Source organism: Tachyglossus aculeatus, chromosome 1, assembly GCF_015852505.1.
Source record: "Tachyglossus aculeatus isolate mTacAcu1 chromosome 1, mTacAcu1.pri, whole genome shotgun sequence".
In the NCBI taxonomy this organism is placed as follows: domain Eukaryota; kingdom Metazoa; phylum Chordata; class Mammalia; order Monotremata; family Tachyglossidae; genus Tachyglossus; species Tachyglossus aculeatus.
This window is the reverse complement of record NC_052066.1, coordinates 71,409,370-71,432,006: the sequence shown is the minus strand read 5'-3', so window position 1 is coordinate 71,432,006 and position 22,637 is coordinate 71,409,370. Positions and strand designations below refer to the sequence as shown.

Sequence of the window (22,637 nt, the reverse complement as noted above, 5' to 3'; positions counted from 1 at the left end):
CAAATACCATCATTATTATTACTACTATTATTTTAATGCTTTCAGTCAGACTGAATTTTTAACATTAACAAAACCAATTCTGACAGAGTTTTGCATTTTCTGGGAAACTTCAAGAGTTCACCAAAATTAGGGGTGCTTTTCTCTGATGGTGAAGGGAGGTAGCCATGGCCCAATGGAAAGAGCTCAGGGCTGGGAGTCAGAAGACGCGGGTTCAAGTTCCAGCTCCACCACTGGCCTATGTGACCTTGCAAAAATCACTTAACCACTCTGAGTCTCTATTTTCTCAGCTGCAAAAGATAGACTGGTTAATAGATTGAGCCCCATGTGAGCCAGGGATTACATTCAATCTCATAACCATTCATTCATTCAATTGTATTTATTGAGCACTTACTGTGTGCAGAGCACTGCACTAAGCCCTTGGAAAGTATAATTCGGCAACAGAGAGACAATCCCTACCCAACAACGGGCTCACAGTCTAGAATGGGGGAGACAGACAACAAAACAAAAACAAGTCGACAGGCATCAATAGCATCAAAATAAATAAATAAAAGAATTATAGATAGAAACACATCATTAATAAAATAGAATAATAAATATGTACATATATACACAAGTGCTGTGGGGTGGGGAGGGGGTAGAGCAGAGGAAGGGAATAGGGGCTATGGGGAGGGGGGGAGGAGCAGAGGAAAAGGGGGGTTTAGTCTGGGAAAGCCTCCTGGAGGGGGTGAGCTTTCAGTAGGGCTTTGAAGGGGGGGAAGTGAGCTAGTTTGGCGGATGGGTGGAGGGAGGGCATTCCAGGCCAGAGGTAGGATGTGGGCCAGGGGTCAATGGTGGGACAGGAGAGAATGAGGCACAGTGAGAAGGTTAGCACCAGAGGAGTGGAGTGTACGGGCTGGGCTGGAGAAGGAGAGAAGGGAGGTGAGGTAGGAGGGGGGCAAGGTGATGAACAGCCTTGAGGCCGAGAGTGAGGAGTTTTTGCTTCATGCGAAGGTTAATGGGCAACCACTGGAGATTTTTTGGGGGGTGGGGGGTGACATGCCCAGAGCGTTTCTGTAGAAAGATAATCCGGGCAGCAGAGTGAAGTACAGACTGAAGTGGAGAGAGACAGGAGGATGGGAGACCAGAAAGGAGGCTGATGCAGTAATCCAGTCGGGATAGGATGAGAGCTTGAACGAGCAGGGTGGCAGTTTGGATGGAGAGGAAAGGGTGGATCTTGGCTATGTTGTGAAGATGAGACCGGCAGGTTTGGGTGACAAATTGGATGTGTGGGGTGAACAAGAGAGCGTTGGGGGCTTGTGAGATGGGAAGGATTGTAGTGCCGTCCACTGTGACGGGAAAGTCAGGGAGAGGACAGGGTTTGGGAGGGAAGATTAGGAGCTCAGTCTTAGATATGTTGAGTTTTAGGTGGCGGGCAGACATCCAGGTGGAGATGTCCTGAAGGCAGGAGGAGATACAAGCCTGGAGGGAGGGAGAGAGAACTGGGGAGATGTAGATTTGGGTATCATCTGCAAAGAGATGATAGTTGAAGCCATGGGAGCGATTGAGTTCACTAAGGGAGTGAGTGTAGATAGAGAACAGAAGGGGACCAAGAACTGACCCTTGAGGAACCCCTACAGTAAGGCGATGGGAGGAGGAAGAGGAGCCCGCAAAGGGGACAGAGAATGAAAGGTCGCAGAGATAAGAGGAGAACCAGGAGAGGATGGAGTCCATGAAGCCACGGTTGGATAACATGTTGAGGAGAAGGGGATGGTCCACAGTGTTGAAGGCAGCTGAGAAGTCGAAGAGGATTAGGATAGAGTAGGAGCCATTGGATTTGGCAAGAAGGAGATCATTGGTGACCTTTGAGAGGCAGTTTCGGTGGAATGGAGAGGACAGAAGCCAGATTGGAGGGGGTCTGGGAGAGAGTTGGAGGAGGGGAATTTGAGGCAGCGAGTGAGGATGACTCGCTCTAGGAGTTTGGAAAGGAAGGGTAGGAGGGAGATGGGGCGATAACTGGAGGGGGCAGTGGGGTAAAGGGAGGGTTTCTGTAGGATGGGGAAGACGTGGGCATGTTTGAAGGCTGAGGGGGAGAAGCTGTTGGAGAGTGAGTGGTTGAAGATGAAAGTTAGGGAGGGGAGGAGGAAAGGGGTGAGAGTTTTTATAAGGTGAGAGAGAATGGGGTCCAAAGCACAGGTGGAGGGGGTGGCACTTGAGAGGAGGAAGGAGATTTCCTCTGAAGACACTGATGGGGACGATGGGAAAGTAGAGGAGAGGGTTGAGAGCCGGGGGGGATGGAGAAGGGGGAGGGGTGGCTTTGGGAAGCTCAGACCTGACGGTATTAATTTTCCTAATGAAGTAGGTGGCCAGATCGTTGGGTGTGAGTGATGGGGGAGGTGGGGAACAGGGGGCCTGAGAGGGGAGTTAAATGTCCGGAACAGCTGTTGCTCTGCACATAGTAAGTGCTCAATAAATACGATTGATTGAATGAATGAATGATTGAATGAATGAATGAATGAATGAATGAATGAATGAATGAATGAGGAGAAATAGTTTTGCCTGGCAGAGGAGAGGGCAGAGTTAAGGCAGGAAAGGATAAATTTAAAGTGAACAAGGTTGTCCTGGTGTTTAGACTTTTGCCAGCAGCGTTCAGCAGCTGGAGCAAAAGAGCGAAGGAGGTGGACGGTGACAGTGATCCAGGGCTGGGGGTTAGTGGAGGCCCCTCCTTCCTCTCTCCCTCCTCCCCATCTCCCCCGCCTTAACCTCCTTCCCCTCCCCACAGCACCTGTATATACATATATATGTTTATACGTATTTATTACTCTATTTATTTGTTTATTTTTTTGGTACATATTTATTCTATTTATTTTATCTTGTTATTATGAGTTGTCTTGTTGTCTGTCTTCCCCCTTCCAGACTGTGAGCCCGCTGTTGGGTAGGGACCGTCTCTATATGTTGCCAACTTGTACTTCCCAAGCGCTTAGTACAGTGTTCTGCACACAGTAAGTGCTCAATAAATACAATTGAATGAATGAATGAATGGAGCGAGAGTGACTACGGGATGAATCTACCCCAGTGCTTAACACACTGCTTAGTGCCGCCACTTGCAGGGTGGGTGACCTTGGGCAAGTCACTTTTTTTATTACTGGTATTTTCACTCATTCAATCGTATTTATTGAGTGCTCACTGTGCAGAGCACTGTAAGAATAACAATATAATAACAACTGCGGTATTTGTTAAGCACTTACTGTGTGCCAAGCACTGTGGTAAGTGTTGGGGGTGGATACAAGCAAATCAGGTGGACACAGTCCCTGTCCCATATGGGGCTCACAGTCTTAATCCCAATTTTACAGATGAGAGAACCAAGGCACAGAGAAGTGAAGTGACTTGCCCAAGGTCACACAACAGACATGTGGAGGAGGCAGGATTAGAAACCATGACCTCCCGACTCCCAAGCCCGGGCTCTATCCACTACGCCATGCTGCTTCTCTGTACTTGGCGCTTGGGAGAGAAAAATATAACAATAAAGATTCCCTGCCCACAATGATCTTAAAGTCTAGAGGGGGATTAAGTGCTTTCTGTGTGTCAAACACTGTTCTAAGCACTGGGATAGATACAAGTGAATTAGGTTAGAAAGAGTCCCTGTCCCACATGGGGCTCGTAGTAATAATAATAATAATAATGGCATTTATTAAGCGCTTACTATATGCAAAGCACTGGGGAGGTTACAAGGTGATCAGGTTGTCCCACGGGGGGCTCACAGTCTTAATCCCCATTTTACAGATGAGGCAACTGAGGCACAGAGAAGTTAAGTGACTAGCCCAAAGTCACACAGCTGACAATTGGCGGAGCCGGGATTTGAACCCCTGACCTCTGACAACAAAGCCCACGCTCTTTCCACTGAGCCAAACTGCTTCTCAAAGCAGACTCAAAGTAGACTCAAGGTAGGAGGGTGAACAGAAGAAATGAGGCCCAGAGAATAATAATAATAATAATAATTTTGGTATTTGTTAAGCGCTTACTATGTGCAAAGCACTGTTCTAAGCGCTGGGGTGGATACAAGGTGATCAGGTTGTCCCATGTGGGGCTCACAATCTTAATCCCCATTTTCCAGATGAGGTAACTGAGGCCCAGAGAAGTGAAGTGACTTGCCCGAGGTCACACAGCAGACAAGAGGTGGGGCCCGAATTAGAACCCAGGTCTTTCTATCAGGCCCATGCTCTTTCTACTGGGCCATGCTGCTTTGCTTCCCTTCCCTGGGCCTCAGTTTCCTCATCTATAAAATGGGCATTTCAAAATACCTGTTATCCCGTCCACTATGAGTCCAACTTGTTTACACCTATGCCAGTGTTTAGTATGGTGCCTGGCACATAGTAAGTGCTTAATAAATGAGCCCGTTTTTGGGTAGGGACTGTCTCTACCTGTTGCCAAATTGTACTTTCCAAGTGCTTAGTACAGTGTTCTGCACACAGTAAGCGCTCAATAAATATGAATGAATGAACCACAATTAGACTATGAGCCCATTTTGGGCAGGGATGCTCTCTACTGGTTGCTGAATTGTACTTCCCAACTGTTTAGTACAGTGATCTGCACTAAGCGCTCAATAAATACGACTGAATGAATATTACAGAGTGCTTAATAGATGTCATTAGAAGCAGCGTGGCTTAGTGGAAAGAGCCCGGGTTTGGGAGCCAGGCGTCGTGGGTTCAAATCCCGGCTCTGCCACTTGTCAGCTGTGTGACTTCGGGCAAGTCACTTCACTTCTCTATGCCTCAGTTACCCCATCTGTAAAATGGGGATGAAGACTGTGAGCCCCACGTGAGACGACCTGATTACCTTGTATCTACTTCAGCGCTTAGAACAGTGCTTGGCACATAGAAAGGGCTTAACGAATACCATTATTATTATTATTATTATTATTATTATTATTATTATTAGCATCATTACTCCTATTATGAAAATTGAGCCCTAAGGGTTGCCTGCACTTGTCCGACAGAGCAGACAGCAATCGAAAACTCAGCCTTCAACATTCACCCTAGCTCTCTACGCTATAAGCTCGTTGTGGGCAAGGACTGTGTCTGTCTGATTGTACTCTCCCAAACACTTAGCACAGTGCTCTGCACACAGTGAGACTCAATTAATACCACTGATTGATTGATTCTCTGCCCATCAGCTGGCAGTCCTGTTGACTTGGCAGCACTCCAACTGCGTCTCAAGGAAGCCCTTACAATAATAATGATGGTATTTGTTAAGCGCTTACTACGTAAGAAGTGAGAAGCAGCGTAGCTCAGTGGAAAGAGCCCGGGCTTTGGAGTTAGAGGTCATGGGTTCGAGTCCCAGCTCTGCCAATTGTCAGCTGTGTGACTTTGGCCAAGTCACTTAACTTCTCTGGGCCTCAGTTACCTCATCTGCAAAATGGGGATTAAGACTGTGAGCCCCCCGTGGGACAACCTGATCACTTCGTAACCTCCCCAGCGCTTAGAACAGTGCTTTGCACATAGTAAGTGCTTAATAAATGCCATTATTATTATTATTATTACGTGCCAAGCACTGTTCTAAGCACTGGGGGAATACAAGGTAATCAGGCTGTCCCACGTGGGGCTCACAGTCTTAATCCCCATTTTACAGATGAGGGAACTGAGGCCCAGAGAAGTGAAGTGACTTGCCCAAAGTCACACAGCTGACAAGTTACGGGATTAGAACCCATGACCTCTGACTCCCAAGTCCGCGTTCTTTCCACTGAGCCACGCTGCTACTATTATGTTTCAATCCTAGAAAAGCTGAAGTCCAGACCATAATCCATTACAACGTAATAATAATAATAATGATGGCATTTGTTAAGCGCTTACTATGTGTACTGTTCTAAATGCTGGGGGGGATACAAGGTGATCAGGTTGTCCCGCGTGGGGCTCACAGTCATCATCCCCATTTTACAGATGAGGTAACTGAGGTTCCGAGAAGTTAAGTGGCTTGCCCAAGGTCACACAGCAGACACACGGAGGAGCCGGGATTCGAACCCATGACCTCTGACTCAAAGCCCGTGCTCTTTCCACTGAGCCACGCTGCTTCTCACGTAAGCGCCCTGTGGACAGGCAGCGGGTCGCTTCATTTTTCTGCATTTCCCAAACGCCTCATTCAGTGAACCTCCAGGATGAGCACTCAGTAAGTGCCACTACTAGTTAAGTCGGAGCTTCTGCAGTCTTTTTTTAGATGCTATTTGCTAAGTGCTATGTGCCGGGCACTGGTAATAACAATAATAATAATAATAATAATGAAGGCATTTGTTAAGCGCTACTATGTGCAAAGCACTGTTCTAAGCGCTGGGGAGGTTACAAGGTGATCAGGTTGTCCCACGGGGGGCTCCCAGTCTTAATCCCATTTTACAGACGAGGTAACTGAGGCCCAGGGAAGTGAAGTGACTTGCCCAAAGTCACACAGCTGACAATTGGCAGAGCCGGCATTTGAACCCATGACCTCTGACTCCAAAGCCCGGGCTCTTTCCATTGAGCCACCCTGGGTAGGTACATAGTCGGAAACAGTCTACGTCCCACCTGAGAAGCTGCTGAGAAGCAGCGTGGCTCAGCGGAAGGAGCCCGGGCTTTGGAGTCAGAGGTCATGGGTTCGAATCCCCGCTCCACCACAAGTCTGCTGTGTGACCTTGGGCAAGTCACTTCGCTTCTCTGGGCCTCAGTTCCCTCATCTGTAAAAATGGGGATTAAGACTGTGAGCCCCACGTGGGACAACGTGATCACGTTGTATCCCCCCCAGCACTTAGAACAGTGCTTTGCACATAGTAAGCGCTTAACAAATGCCATCATCATCATCATCACCTGGGGCTCACAGTCTTAACCCCCATTTTACAAACGAGGAAACTGAGAAGTGACTTGCCCAAGGTCACATGGCGGACAAGTGGCGGAGCCAGGATTAGAACTCGGGTCCTTTCGATTCCCAAGCCGGTGCTCTATCAACTAGGCCAAGCTGAACTCCCTCTTTTGAGTCTGTAATCCATAGTATTCATTCATTCATTCCATCATATTTCTTGAGCGCTTACTGTGTGCAGAGCACTGTACTATGAAGTTGGGAGAGTACAGTACAGCAATAGACAGATACATTCACTGCCCACAATGAGCTTGAGAATCATTTTTTAGATAAAATAAAAGAAAGATAAAATAAACCTCAAATCTCATCACTGTGGGACAGGGACTGTGTCCAACCTGAGAACCTTGTAGCTACCCCAGCGTTTAGTACAGTGCCTGGCACATATGTGCTAATATGAGAAGCAGCGTGCTCAATGGAAAGAGCACGGGCTTTGGAGTCAGAGGTCATGGGTTCAAATCCCGGCTCCGCCAATTGTCAGCTGTGTGACTTTGGGCGAGTCACTTAACAATACTAATAATGACGGTATTTGTTAAGTGCTTACTATGTGCCAAGCACTGTTCTAAGCGCTGGGGAGGTTACAAGGTGATCAGGTTGCCCCACTTGGGACTCACAGTCTTAATCCCCATTGGACAGATGAGGTAACTGGGGCACAGAGAAGTAAAGTGATCTGCCCAAAGTTACACAGCTGACAAGTGGGGGAGTCGGGATTAGAACCCATGACCTCTGACTCCCAAGCCCGGGCTCTTGCCACTAAGCCACGCTGCTTCTCTTCTCTGTGCCTCAGTGACCTCATCTGTAAAATGGGGATGAAGACTGTGAGCCCCCCGTGGGACAACCTGATCATCATCAATCGTATTTATTGAGCGCTTACTGTGTGCAGAGCACTGTACTAAGCGCTTGGGAAGTACAAGTTGGCAACACATGGAGACAGGCCCTACCCAACAGCGGGCTCACAGTCTAAAAGGGGGAGACAGAGAACAAAACCAAACATACTAACAAAATAAAATAAATAGAATAGATATGTACAAGTATAGAATGACCCTTGGCCTCCCCAGCGCTTAGAACAGTGCTTCGCACATAGTAAGCGCTTAATAAATGCCATCATTGTTATTATTAAGTGCCATTTAGAAACAAAGGAGCTTACAATCTATGGAGGAAACAGACATTAAAATAGATTACGGATAGGGGAAATAGAGTAGAGGAAGATTTACGTAAGTACTTTGGGCAGGGATGAATTTCAAAGTGCTTAAAGGGTACACGGTCAAGTTCGCAGTCCAACTTCACGTATTTTAAGTATTTGGAAAGTGGGTAAAGGGTCACTCTCTTCCAAGCACTTGGTTTCAACACTGAAGTTACAATGTTACTTGTAGCACAAAAGTGGACTGGGAAAGAGAAAACAGTTCAGGAACCGAAGAAATCAACAGCAGGAATACCTGTTGATGAAATCAAATCATTTTCTGGGCTCCACACCTTTGCAAAGTCCAACCTGATGGTCTTGCGTCTACCCGACGCTTAGTACAGTGCCTGGCACAGAGCGCATAACAGATACTATTATCATCAACATCCTCCAATCAATCAATCAATCGTATTTATTGAGCACTTACTGTGTGCAGAGCACTGTACTAAGCACTTGGGAAGTCCAAGTTGGAAACATATAGAGACGGTCCCTACCCAACAGTGGGCTCACAGTCTAAAAGGGGGAGACAGAGAACCAAACCAAACATACTAACAAAATAAAATAAATAGAATAGATATGTACAAGTATAGAATGACCCTTGGCCAGACTGTATGCTTGCTTTGGGCAGAAAATGTCTGTTTATTGCTATTTTGTACTCTCCCAAGTGCTCAGTAACTATGACAATGATTGACTGAAAGGCACTGTTGCGTAGGGACTGTCTCTATATGTTGCCAACTTGGACTTCCCAAGCGCTTAGTACAGTGCTCTGCACACAATAAGCGCTCAATAAACACGATTGATGATGATGTTTTTTCTCACTGCACATGTAAAAGTCAAGTTTGATTATAAGCTTGATTATCCCAATTTCTGGATACTATTTAAGGGGACAGTCTATCAGATGTGACCTCCTGCCCAAGTAAGGTAGGAGCACTTTCCAACTTATAGAAGGAAAGGGGAAGAAAGGAGGAAGGATATTCAAAAAAACCAAACTCAAGCGAACGCCCAACCCTAAAGTGATCTTCAGGCGGGTCTTACTGGTTCGGGAACCTTGAACGTAACTGAAATTATATACTCCGTTCCCTACATAGCCTCTGTAGCAGCCAAGTTGGCGCTGATTAAGAGCAGCGAGGGTGCAGTGAGTTATGGAAGCCGGCCAATGTGCCGAAGAAGTAGTAGTCCCAAATAATAATAATAATGGTATTTATTAGGCAGCGTGGCTCAGAGGGACAACCTGATGGCCTTGTATCTCCCCCGGCGCTTAGAACAGTGGTTGGCACATAGTAAGCGCTTACCAAATACCATCATCATCATGGATGATGTATATGTAGATGTTTGTACATATTTATTACTTTATTTATCTTGTACCCCACCTCACCTTCTAGTTATCGCCCCATATCTCTCCTACCATTCCTTTCCAAACTCCTTGAACGAGTTGTCTACACTCGCTGCCTAGAATTACTCAACAACAACTCTCTCCTCGACCCCCTCCGGTCTGGCTTCCGTCCCCTACATTCCACGGAAACTGCCCTCTCAAAGGTCACCAATGACCTCCTGCTTGCCAAATCCAATGGCTCCTACTCGGTCCTAATCCTCCTCGACCTCTCAGCTGCCTTTGACACTGTGGGCCACCCCCTTCTTCTCAACATGCTATCTGACCATGGCTTCACAGACTCCGTCCTCTCCTGGTTCTCCTCTTACCTCTCCGGTCATTCTTTCTCAGTCTCTTTTGCAGGCTCCTCCTCCCCCTCCCATCCTCTTACTGTGGGGGTTCCCCAAGGTTCAGTGCTTGGTCCCCTTCTGTTCTCAATCTACACTCACTCCCTTGGTGACCTCATTCGCTCCCACGGCTTCAACTATCATCTCTACGCTGATGACACCCAGATCTCCATCTCTGCCCCTGCTCTCTCCCCCTCCCTCCAGGCTCGCATCTCCTCCTGCCTTCAGGACATCTCCATCTGGATGTCCGCCCGCCACCTAAAGCTCAACATGTCGAAGACTGAGCTCCTTGTCTTCCCTCCCAAACCTTGTCCTCTCCCTGACTTTCCCATCTCTGTTGACGGCACTACCATCCTTCCCGTCTCACAAGCCCGCAACCTTGGTGTCATCCTCGACTCCGCTCTCTCATTCACCCCTCACATCCAAGCCGTCACCAAAACCTGCCGGTCTCAGCTCCGCAACATTGCCAAGATCCGCCCTTTCCTCTCCATCCCAACCGCTACCCTGCTCATTCAAGCTCTCATCCTATCCCGCCTGGACTACTGCACCAGCCTTCTCTCTGATCTCCCATCCTCGTGTCTCTCTCCACTTCAATCCATACTTCATGCTGCTGCCCGGATTATCTTTGTCCAGAAACGCTCTGGACATATTACTCCCCTCCTCAAAAACCTCCAGTGGCTACCGATCAATCTGCGCATCAGGCAGAAACTCCTCACCCTGGGCTTCAAGGCTGTCCATCCCCTGGCCCCCTCCTACCTCCCCTCCCTTCTCTCCTTCTCCAGCCCAGTCTGCACCCTCCGCTCCTCCGCCGCTCACCTCCTCACCGTTAGGCCTCGTTCTCTCCTGTCCCGCCATCGACCCCCGGCCCACGTCCTCCCCCGGGCCTGGAATGGCCTCCCTCTGCCCATCCGCCAAGCTAGCTCTCTTCCTCCCTTCAAGGCCCTGCTGAGAGCTCACCTCCTCCAGGAGGCCTTCCCAGACTGAGCCCCTTCTTTCCTCTCCCCCTCGTCCCCCTCTCCATCCCCCCGTCTTACCTCCTTCCCTTCCCCACAGCACCTGTATATATGTATATATGGTTGTACATATTTATTACTCTATTTATTTATTTATTTATTTTACTTGTACATTTCTATCCTACTTATTTTATTTTGTTGGTATGTTTGGTTCTGTTCTCTGTCTCCCCCTTTTAGACTGTGAGCCCACTGTTGGGTAGGGACTGTCTCTATGTGATGCCAATTTGTACTTCCCAAGCGCTTAGTACAGTGCTCTGCACATAGTAAGCGCTCAATAAATACGATTGATTGATTGATTGATTAATATACGATAAGCTGCCATGTCCCCCGCACCCCCTACCCCTCACATTCAGTCTTCGCCCCCGACGGTGACCTCCGTACTCTAGACCCATTCTGCCCATCCCAGGCCACATGGCCTCACCTAGAATGACAAGCAGCCTGGGGTAATGGCTACAGCACAGGCCCGGGAGTTAGAAAGTCATGGGTTCGAATCCCGGCTTCGCCGCTTGTCCCCTCTGTGACCTTCGGCAAGGGAAGCAGCGGGGCTCAGTGGAAAGAGCACGGTCTTTGGAGTTGGTGGTCAGGGGTTCAAATCCCAGCTCTGCCAATTGTCAGCTGTGAGACTTTGGGCAAGTCACTTCACTTCTCTGGGCCTCAGTTCCCTCATCTGGAAAATGGGGATTAAGAGTGTGAGCCTCATCTGTAAAATGGGGATTAAGAGTGTGAGCCCCATGTGGGACAATCTGATCACCTTGTAACCTCCCCAGCGCTTAGAACGGTGCTTTGCACATAGTAAGCGCTTAATAAATGCCATCATTATTATTATTATTCTCTTGGCCTCAGTTACCTCATCTGGAAAATAGGGATTGACTGTGAGCCCCCCGTGGGACAACCTGATCACCTTGTAACCTCCCCAGTGCTTAGAACGGTGTTTTTCTCATAGTAAGCGCTTAATAAATGCCATTATTATTATTACTCTCTGTGCCTCAGTGACCTCATCCGAAAAATGGGGATTGACTGTGAGCCCCCCATGGGACAACCTGATCACTTTGTAACCTCCTCAGTGCTTAGAACGGTGCTTTGCACATAGTAAGCACTTAATAAATGCCATCATTATTATTATAATTCTCTGGGCCTCAGTTACCTCATCTGGAAAGTGGGGATTGAGACTGTGAGCCCCATATGGGACAACCTGACCACCTTGTAACCTCCCCAGCGCTTAGAATGGTGCTTTCAACATAGTAAGCACTTAATAGGTGCCATCATCATTATTATTATTATTATTCTCTGGGCCTCAGTTACCTCATCCGGCAAGTGGGGAATGAGACTGTGAGCCCCACATGGGACAACCTGATCAACTTGTAACCTCCTCAGCACTTAGAACGGTGCTTTGCACATAGTAAGCGCTTAATAAATGCCATCATTATTATTCTTCTTTGGGCCTCAGTTACCTCAACTGAAAAGTGGGGATTGAGACTGTGAGCCCCACATGGGACAACCTGACCACCTTGTAACCTCCCCAGCGCTTAGAACGGTGCTTTCAACATAGTAAGCACTTAATAAGTGCCATTATTATTGTTATTATTATTATTCTCTGGGCCTCAGTTACCTCATCCGGAAAGTGGGGATTGAGACTGTGAGCCCCACGTGGGACAACCTGATCACCTTGTAACCTCCCCAGTGCTTAGAACGGTGCACTGCACATAGTAAGCGTTTAATAAACGCCATCATTATTATTATTATTCTCTGGGCCTCGGTTACCTCATCCAGAAAGTGAGGATTGAGACTGTGAGCCCCACGGGGGGCAGGGACTATGTCCAACCCGATTTGCTTGTCTCCACATCAGCGTTTAGTACGGTGTCTGGAACACAGTTAAGTGCTTAATAAAAACCACTATTCTTATTATTATAATACTGTCGGCCATCCCTTGATGCCCAAGTGCACACACCCTCTTCGTGACCTCAGCTCCCTGCCCCCGCCGTCCCTTCGTCACTCTGGCACCTCCCACCCTAAGCCCTGGATCATCATCATCATCAATCGTATTTATTGAGCGCTTACTATGTGCAGAGCACTGTACTAAGCGCTTGGGAAGTACAAATTGGTGACAAATAGAGACGGTCCCTACCCAACAGTGGGCTCACAGTCTAAAAGGGGGAGCCAGAGAACAAAACCAAACATACTAACAAAATAAAATAAATAGAATAGATATGTACAAGTAAAATAAATAAATAAATAGAGTAATAAATATGTACAAACATATATACATATATACAGGTGCTGCGGGGAAGGGAAGGAGGTAAGATGGGGGGATGGACAGCCTTGAAGCCCAGGGTGAGGAGTTTCTGCCTGATCACCGCCACGGTCTCCATTTCCTCTGCCTCTGCAACTGGACAGCTGAGCGTAACTGGCAGAAATCCAGGCTATCCAGGGATGACTACTACAGAGTCACACTTCCATGCTTTCATTCAACCCTGATTTCTGCTTGACACCTCTACTATCCCTCTAAGTCGATATTTACCAAGCGCCTACGATGCGTGGTGCGCTCTACTAAGTGCTTGGGAAAGAGCAATACAGTTGGGAAGCAGCATGGTGTACTGGCGGTGCGCTCTACTAAGCGATTGGGAAAGAACAATACAGTTGGGAAGCAGCATGGTGTAGCGGATAGAGCCCGGGCCTTGAAATTGGAAGGTCTTGGGTTCTAATCCTAGCTCCGCCGCTTGTCTGCTGTGTGGCCTTGGGCAAGCTGCTTCACTTCTCAGGGCCTCAGTTACCTCATCCGTAAAATGGGGATTGAGACTTGTGAGCCCCATGTGGGACAGGGACTGTGACCAAAGCAATTATATAATAATAATGGCATTTATTAAGCACTTACTATGTGCAAAGCACCATTCTAAACGCTGGGGAGGTTACAAGGTTATCAGGTTGTCCCACATGGGGCTCACAGTCTTCATCCCCATTTTACAGATGAGGTAACTGAGGCACAGAGAAGTTAGGTGACTTGCCCAAAGTCACAGAGCTGACAATTGGCAGAGCTGGGATTTGAACCCATGACCTCTGACTCCAAAGCCCGTGCTCTTTCCACTGAGCCATGCTGCTTCTCTTAGTAGATTAGTAACCACTAATCGCTTACTACCCCAGCGCTTAGTAAAGTGCCTGATACATAGTAAGCATCTTCAGCTCTTCCAAACCTTCACCTCCTTCCCTCAATCATTCCCTCTCAAATTCCCCAACTCCCTCCCTCTCCAAACCCTGATGACCTTGCCAATTACTGGTAAGTTCAAGTCCATCATTCATTCATTCAATCATATTTATTGAGCGCTTACTGTGTGCAGAGCACTGTACTAAGCGCTTGGGGAGTACCAGTTGGCAACATAGAGAGACGGTCCCTACCCACCAACGGGCTCACAGTCTAGAAGGGGGAGACAGACAACAATACAAAACATATTAACAAAATAAAATAAATAGAATAGTAAATATGTACAATTAAAATAGAGTAATGAATCTGTACAAACATATATACTGGTGCTGTGGGGAGGGGAAGGAGGTGGGGGGGAGATGGGGAGGGAGAGAGGAAGGAGGGGGCTCAGTGTGGGAAGGCCTCCTGGAGGAGGTGAGCTCTCAGTAGGGCTTTGAAAGGAGGAAGCTTGGTGGATGTGGGGAGGGAGGGAGGGCATTCCAGGCCAGGGGGAGGACGTGGGATGGGGGTCGATGGCGGGACAGGCAAGAACGAGGCCCAGTGAGGAGGTGAGCGGTGGCAGAGGAGCAGAGGGTGCGGGCTGGGCTGGAGAAGGAGAGAAGGGAGGTGAGGTAGGAGGGGGCCAGGGGATGGACAGCCTTGAAGCCCAGGGTGAGGAGTTTCTGCCTGATGTGCAGATTGATTGGTAGCCACTGGAGATTTTTGAAGAGGGGAGTAACATGCCCAGAGAGTTTCTGCACAAAGACGATCCGGGCAGCAGTGTGAAGTACAGACTGAAGTGGGGAGAGACAGGAGGATGGGAGATCAGAGAGGAGGCTGATGCAGTAATCCAGTTGGGATAGGATGAGAGATTGAACCAGCAGGGTATTGGTTTGCATGGAGACGAAAGGGCGGATCTTGGCTATGTTGCAGAGGTGAGACCGGCAGTTTTTGGTGATGGATTGGATGTGAGGGGTGAACGAGAGAGCAGAGTCGAGGATGACACCAAGGCTGCGGGCTTGTGAGACGGGAAGGATGGTAGTGCCATCTACAGTGATGGGAAAGTCAGGGAGAGGGCAGGGTTTGGGAGGGAAGATAAGGAGTTCAGTCTTGGACATATTGAGCTTTAGATGGTGGGCAGACATCCAGATGGAGATGTCCTGAAGGCAGGAGGAGACACGAGCCTGAAGGGAGGGAGAGAGAGCAGGGACAGAGATGTAGATTTGGGTGTCATCGGCGTAGAGATGATAGCTGAAGCCATGGGAGCGAATGAGTTCACCAAGGGAATGAGTACAGATGGAGAACAGAAGGGGACCAAGAACTGACCCTTGAGGAACCCCTACAGTAAGGGGATGGGAGGGGGAGGAGGAGCCCGCAAAAGAGACTGAGAATGAACGGCCGGAGAGATAAGAGGAGAACCAGGTACGAACTTCCTCAAATTTCCCCATCAACTCCCCGATGCTCTACTCCTGCCTCATCTTTCTCTTGCTTTCCAGCTGCCTCCCAAGAGGAAGATGATTCCCCCCCCGGCTCCTTAAATCCACCCCTTCTACTTGGGCCTCTAACCCTCTCCCCTCTCCCCTCCTAAAATCACTCGTTTCTGTTCTCCATCCCTCCCTACCATCTTCACCCTCTCAACTCTCCTACTGCTCCTTCCACTTTGTCTGCAAACAGCAAGGCTTAGGATAAAAAGAGCACAGACCTGGGGGTCAGAAGACAGGGGTTCTAATCCTGGCTCTGCCAACTGCTTGCTGCGGGACCTTGGGCAAGTCACTTAACTCCTCTGTGCTTCAGTTCTCCTGTTCTCCCTCCAACTTGGACTGCATCCAACCTAATTAGTGTATTATCTACCCCAGTGCTTAGAACACTGTTTGACACACTGTAAGTGCTTAATACCACTAAAAAACAAACAACATTAGAACATTAGACTAAGCGCTTGGGAAGGTACAATACAACAGAGTCGGTGGACACTATCCCTAGACACAAAGGGAGAAGCAGTGTGGCCTAGTGGCTACGGCACGGGCCTAGAAGTCGGAAGGACCTGGGTTCTAATTCCGGCTCCACCACTTAATAACAATAATAATGATGACCTTTATTAAGCACTTACTATGTGCACAGCACTGTTCTAAGTGCTGGGGAGGTTACAAGGTGATCAGGTTGTCCCATATGGGGCTTACAGCCTTAATCCCCATTTTACAGATGAGGTAACTGGGTCCCAGAGAAGTTAAGTGAGCCCACTGTTGGGTAGGGACTGTCTCTATATGTTGCCAACTTGTACTTCCCAAGCGCTTAGTACAGTGCTCTGCACACAGTATGCACTCAATAAATACGATTGACTGATTAAGTGACTTGCCCAAAGTCACACAGCTGACACGAGGCGGAGTCACGATTTGAACCCATGACCTCTGACTCCAAAGCCCGGGCTCTTTCCACCGAACCACGCTGCACTTGTTTGCTGTGTCATCTTGGGCAAGTCACTTCCCTTCTCTAGGCCTCAGTTTCCTCATCTGTAAAATGGGAATTGAGACTGTGAGCCCCACATGGGACAGGGACTGTGTCCAACCTGATTTGCCTGTATCCATCACTGCGCTTAGTACAGTGCCTGGCACACAGTAAGCACTTAACAAATATTATTATTATTATTATTATTATTATTATTATTATTAGACTATTACATCAGCCTTTTTGCTGGTCTACCAGACTCCAGCCTGCCCGCCCCCTCAAGCCTCTCCCCTCCACCAACCTATACTACAAGTTGCTACCCAGATCAACTTCCAGAAGCATCACTCAGTTTGCATCTCTCCTCAACTCCAAACCCTCCATTTGCTCCCTGAGTCTTTACAAAATAATAATAATAATTACGGTATTTGTTCAGCACTTACTATGTGCCAAGCACTGTTCTAAGAACTGGGGTAATAATAATAATATTGGCATTTATTAAGCGCTTACTATGTGCAAAGCACTGTTCTAAGCGCTGGGGAGGTTACAAGGTGATCAGGTTGTCCCACGGGGGGTTCACAGTCTTAATCCCCATTTGACAGATGAGGGAACTGAGGCCCAGAGAAGTGAAAGTCACACAGCTGACAAGCGGCGGAGCCGGGATTAGAACCCATGTCCTCTGACTCTCGAGCCCGGGATCTTTCCACTAAGCCACGCTGCTTCTCTTACATCCAACTGTGAGCCCCATGAGGGGCAGGGATTGTCTCTGATCTGACTGGATGGTAACTACCCCAGTCCTACACCCAGTGCTTGGCACACAGCAACTGCTTAAATTCCACAATTATTATCAAAAACTACAAAAGCAAACCAAAAAAAAAAAAACTCCTCACAATTGGCTTCAAGGCTCTCTTCCACCGGGCCCCACCTTAGGTTTCTTTTCTTTTCATCATCATCAATCGTATTTATTGAGCGCTTACTGTGTGCAGAGCACTGTACTGCCTTCTTTACTCTTTCCAAGCCAATCTTCTAGCTGTACCTGGCTCTCAAATCTAGAATCATCTCCTCGCTCACACTTTTCCTCTGGCCTGGAACTCCCTACATCCCATCAGACAGACCACAGCTTTCCCAGGGAGTCGGAGATGCAGGGTTTAATTCTGGTTCAGCCACTTAACTGCTGTGCGACCACAGGCAAGTCATTTACCTTCTCTGTGCCTCAGTTTCTGTAAAGTGCCTTTTTTTTAAAGAAAAAAGGTATTTAAGCACTTACTTAAATGCTTAAGTAAGCATTCTTACCTCCTTCCCTTCCCCACAGCACCTGTATATATGTACATATGTTTGTACATATTTATTACTCTATTTATTTATTTTACTTGTACATATCTATTCTATTTATTTGATTTTGTTAATATGTTTGGTTTTGTTCTCTGTCTCCCCCTTCTAGACTGTGAGCCCGCTGTTGGGTAGGGACCGTCTCTATATGTTGCCAACTTGGACTTCCCAAGCGCTTAGTACAGTGCTCTGCACACAGTAAGCGCTCAATAAATTTGATTGATTGATTGATTTAGGGCACCATACTAAATGCGGAGCAAGATACAAGGTGGGACACAGTTTACGTCCCACATGGGGCTCACAGGCTTAATCCTCATTTTACAGATGAAGTACCTGAGGTACAGAGAAGTGAAGTAGCAGCGAAGTAGAAATAGCAGCGTGGCTCAGTGGAAAGAGCCCGGGCTTGGGAGTCAGGGGTCGTGGGTTCTAATCCCGGCTCCGCCACTTATCAGCTGTGTGACCTTGGGCACGTCACTTCACTTCTCTGGGCCTCACTTCCCTCATCTGTCAAATGGGGATAAAGACTGTGAGCCCCACATGGGACAACCTCATCACCTTGTATCCATCCCAGCCCTCAGAACAGTGCTTGGCACATAGTAAGTGCTTGAAAATCTTCTAGACTGTGAGCCCACTGTTGGGCAGGGACCGTCTCTATTTGTCGCCAATTTGTACTTCCCAAGCGCTTAGTACAGTGCTCTGCACACAGTAAGCGCTCAGTAAATACAATTGATTGATTGAAGTAACTTACCCAAGGTCAAACACCAGATGAGCGGGGGAGCCAGAATCAGAACCCGGATCCCATAACTTCCAGGCTGTGCTCTATCCACTAAGCCAAGCTGCCTGCCACCCTGTTCTCCCTCCTATTTAGGCTGTGAGCCCCTTAGGGGATAAGGACTGTGTCTGACCTTATTAACTTGTATCATCAACATCAATCGTATTTATTGAGCGCTTACTATGTGCAGAGCACTGTACTAAGCACTTGGGAAGTACAAATTGGCAACATATAGAGACAGTCCCTACCCAACAGTGGGCTCACAGTCTAAAAGGGGGAGACAGAGAACAAATCCAAACATACTAACAAAATAAAATAAATGGAATAGATATGTACAAGTAGAATAAATAAATAGAGTAATAAATATGTACAAACATATATACATATATACAGGTGCTGTGGGGAAGGGAGGGAGGTAAGATGAGGGGGATGGAGAGGGGGACGAGGGGGAGAGGAAGGAAGGGGCTCAGTCTGGGAAGGCCTCCTGGAGGAGGTGAGCTCTCAGCAGGGCCTTAACAACTTGTACCTATCCCAGCGCTTAGTACGATGCTTGACACATAGTAAGGGCTTACCAAATACCACAGTTATTATAATAACATTCAAACCCCTCCTAAAAACCCACTCTGAACAAGATTTCTTTGATTAATTTCCCAGAATCATGAATTAATACTAATCCGTCAGCTACCTCAAGCACTATGAACTAAATTTTTAAAAACGGTACTTGGTAAGCACTTACTCTGTGCCAAGCACCGTATTAAGCACTGGGTTACGTACCAGATAACCAGGTTGGACACAGTCCTTGACACTCACATATACATGTCTGCTCAACTCACTTATTTCAGAGTTATAATCAGTGGTATTTACTGAACACTTACTATGTGCAGAGCGCTGTACTAAGTGCTTGGGAGAGTACAATATAATGGAATTAGCAGACAAGTTCCCTGCACAGAATGAGTTTACAGTCTAGTTATAGACTGTATATATATATATATATATATACACATATATATATATACATATATGTATATATATATGTGTATATATATATATATATATATACAGTCTAGTTATAGACTGTATATATATGTATATATACATATATATATATATATATATATATATTTAGGCACTTCCCAAGTGCCTAAATACAGTACCCCACAGCAACTGGGGACCCCAAAAATAGTACAGCAACTATTACTGCAACTAATACTAGTACTTCCATGCTGCTTTCCAAAATAGTAAGTTGTCAGACCCAAGGGAATGTTAGAAGCAGCGTGGCTTAGTGGCAACAGCCCGGGCTTGGCAGTCAGAGGCGGAGGGTTTTATTCCCGGCTCTGCCACTTGTCTGCTGTGTGACTTTGGGCAAGCCACTTCACTTCTCTGGGCCTCACTTCCCTCATCTGCAAAATGGGGGTAAAGGCTGTGAACCCCAAGTGGGACAACTTGATCACCTTGAATCTACCCCAGCACTTAGAACAGTACTTGGCACACAGTAATTGCTAAACAAATACCATAATTATTATTATTGTTGTTAATAATCGCTCTTGCTTTCCATTTTCTGACACCCTTTCTACCTTCCTGCCAGGATTTCTTGTGTGTCTTTGGATCATTCAGAGCTGCCGCAACCACGTGAGCAGAAGAAGCAGAGAAGCAGCAGGGTCTAGTGGCTAGAGCATGGGCCCAAGAGTCAGAAAGACCTGTGTGCTAATCCCGGCTCCACCGTTTGTCTGCTGTGTGACCTTAGGCGGGTCACTCCACTCCTCTGTGCCTCAATTACCTCATCTGTAAAATGGGGATTCAGAATGTGAGCCCATGTGGGGCATGGACTGTGTCCAACCTGATTAGCTTGTACCTAATCAGGTCATCAGCCATCGGAACTGCCGCCTCATCGTTTGCTCGCCTGCCAGAACTACGGGATATTTCGTTCCCGATCTACTGCGGCAGATAAGCAGCCATTTTCTTCATCTTCCCTCTTTCCCTGCAGTCAGATAACAATAATAATAATAATAATAGCATTTATTAAGCGCTTACTATGTGCAAAGCACTGTTCTAAGCGCTGGGGAGGTTGCAAGGTGATCAGGTTGTCCCACAGGTGTGGCTGCCTAACTCCCAGGTGACAGAGGCCCAGGTTCATACATTTTTACATTTTATATTTCGATGGCTGCCTGCCTTTACAGCTACTCAGCCCCTGATTTCGCCTAAGTTCACCTCAACCCGGTCTGTTCACTCCGGTCAGTTTCTTGCCCCTTTCTTTCCCAGAGCTCCTTGCTTTCACCTAGGAATTCCAGTCAGGAATGAAGTGCGGTACGGGGAAAGGGACCTTAATATACCAGAAATCCATGAAAGGAAGAAAGCAGGACAAGCCGCTTCCTCAAATGCGGTCCTGGAAATGGGGAGAATGAGGTGCCACAGGGCATTTATCCTCTGACTCTCCCGAGAGTCACAGGAGAAAGTGACGGACGCAGCACGGCCTAGTGGAAAGAGCCCAGGTTCATACATTTTTACGTTTCATATTTTGATGGCGGCCTGCCTTCACAACTCCTCAGCCCCTGATTTCACCTAAATTCACATCAACCCAGTCTGTTCACTCCTAATCGCCGGTCTCTTCACTCTCAAGGCCCCAAGGACAATTCAACCACCTCCTCAGGGTTCTCCTAAACACTGGTCTCTTCACTCTCAAGGACAATTCTCAGGATCCTTCTAAACACTGGCCTCTTCACCTTCAAGGACCCAAGGACAATTCAACCACCTCCTCAGGGTTCTCCTAAACACTGGTCTCTTCACTCTCAAGGACAATTCTCAGGATCCTTCTAAACACTGGCCTCTTCACCTTCAAGGCCCCAAGGACAATTCAACCACCTCCTCAGGGTTCTCCTAAACACTGGTCTCTTCACTCTCAAGGACAATTCTCAGGATCCTTCTAAACACTGGCCTCTTCACCTTCAAGGACCCAAGGACAATTAAACCATCTCCTCAGGGTATTACTGGATTACGGAGTTACTGCTGTCTTTTACCTCAACCATAATGCTTCACCGGACCCACCGTGGCCCTTCAATCCCCCGCCCCCAGTCAGCCCATCCCAGTCTTGCCCTCCGGCATTCACCCCCTCCCCTCATGCCAACTCCCCCTCCCTTCATCCCTGTCCCCCTGTCCCGGCACCATCATCCCCCTCCCCCTGCACAGGTCCCGTCAACTTGCTCCGATCCAAACCCTCGCCATCCCTCCCGCTGTCTCCTCTCCGACCACCCCCTTGCTGACCTCCCTGTCTCCTATCTCTCCCCACTCCAAACCATACTTCACTCTGCTTCCCTAATCCTGTTTCCCCACTCCTCAAGAAACTCCAGTAGTTTCCCACCCACCACCCTATCAAACAAAAACTCCTCACCATCGACTTTAAAGCAGTCTGTCACCTTGTCCCCTCCAATCTCACCTCGCTACTCTTCTACTACAACCCAGCCCGCACACTTGGCTCCTCTAATGCCTTCTCATTGTACCTCAATGTCACCAATCTCACCGCCGACCTCTCGCCCATGTCCTGCCTCTGTCCCGGAACGCTCCTTCTCCTCAAATCCAACAGACAATTACTCTCCCTCACCTTCAAAGCACATCTCCAAGAGGCCTTCCCTGACTAAGACCCCCTTTCCTCTTCTCCCACTCCCTTCTGTGTCACCTTGACTCGTTCCCTTTATTCAAGCCCCCCGCCACGCCATCCCCACAGCACTTATACACATAGCTATACTTTATTTATTTACATTCATTGTCTCCCCTCCCCGCAACTGGCCCCACCTTGCTCCTTTTGCTCTACACCCCACAGCACCTGTGCATACATGTACATATCTACAATTCTATTTATTTATATTAATGCCTGTTTGTCTTGTTCTGATGTGTATATATACCTCTAATCCTATTTATCTATACTGATGCTACTGATGCCTGTTTGCTTATTTTTATGTCTGTCTCCCCCCTTCTACACTGTCGTGGCCCAGTGGAAAGGGCCCGGGCTTTGGAGTCAGAGGTCATGGGTTCAAATCCGGACTCTGCCAATTGCCAGCTGTGTGACTTTGGGCAAGTCACTTAACTTCTCTGTGCCTCAGTTCCCTCATCTGTAAAATGGAGAAAAGACTGTGAGCCCCCCATGAGATAATGTGATCACCTTTCTCC

At 47.7% G+C, this 22,637-nt stretch overlaps 1 protein-coding gene across 1 annotated transcript in view; it reads right to left on the bottom strand.

Moving 5' to 3' along the window:
* The window catches only part of RUBCN (rubicon autophagy regulator), a 121,874-nt gene that overhangs the window by 62,634 nt on the left and 36,603 nt on the right, over positions 1-22,637 (bottom strand). The window lies entirely within an intron of this gene.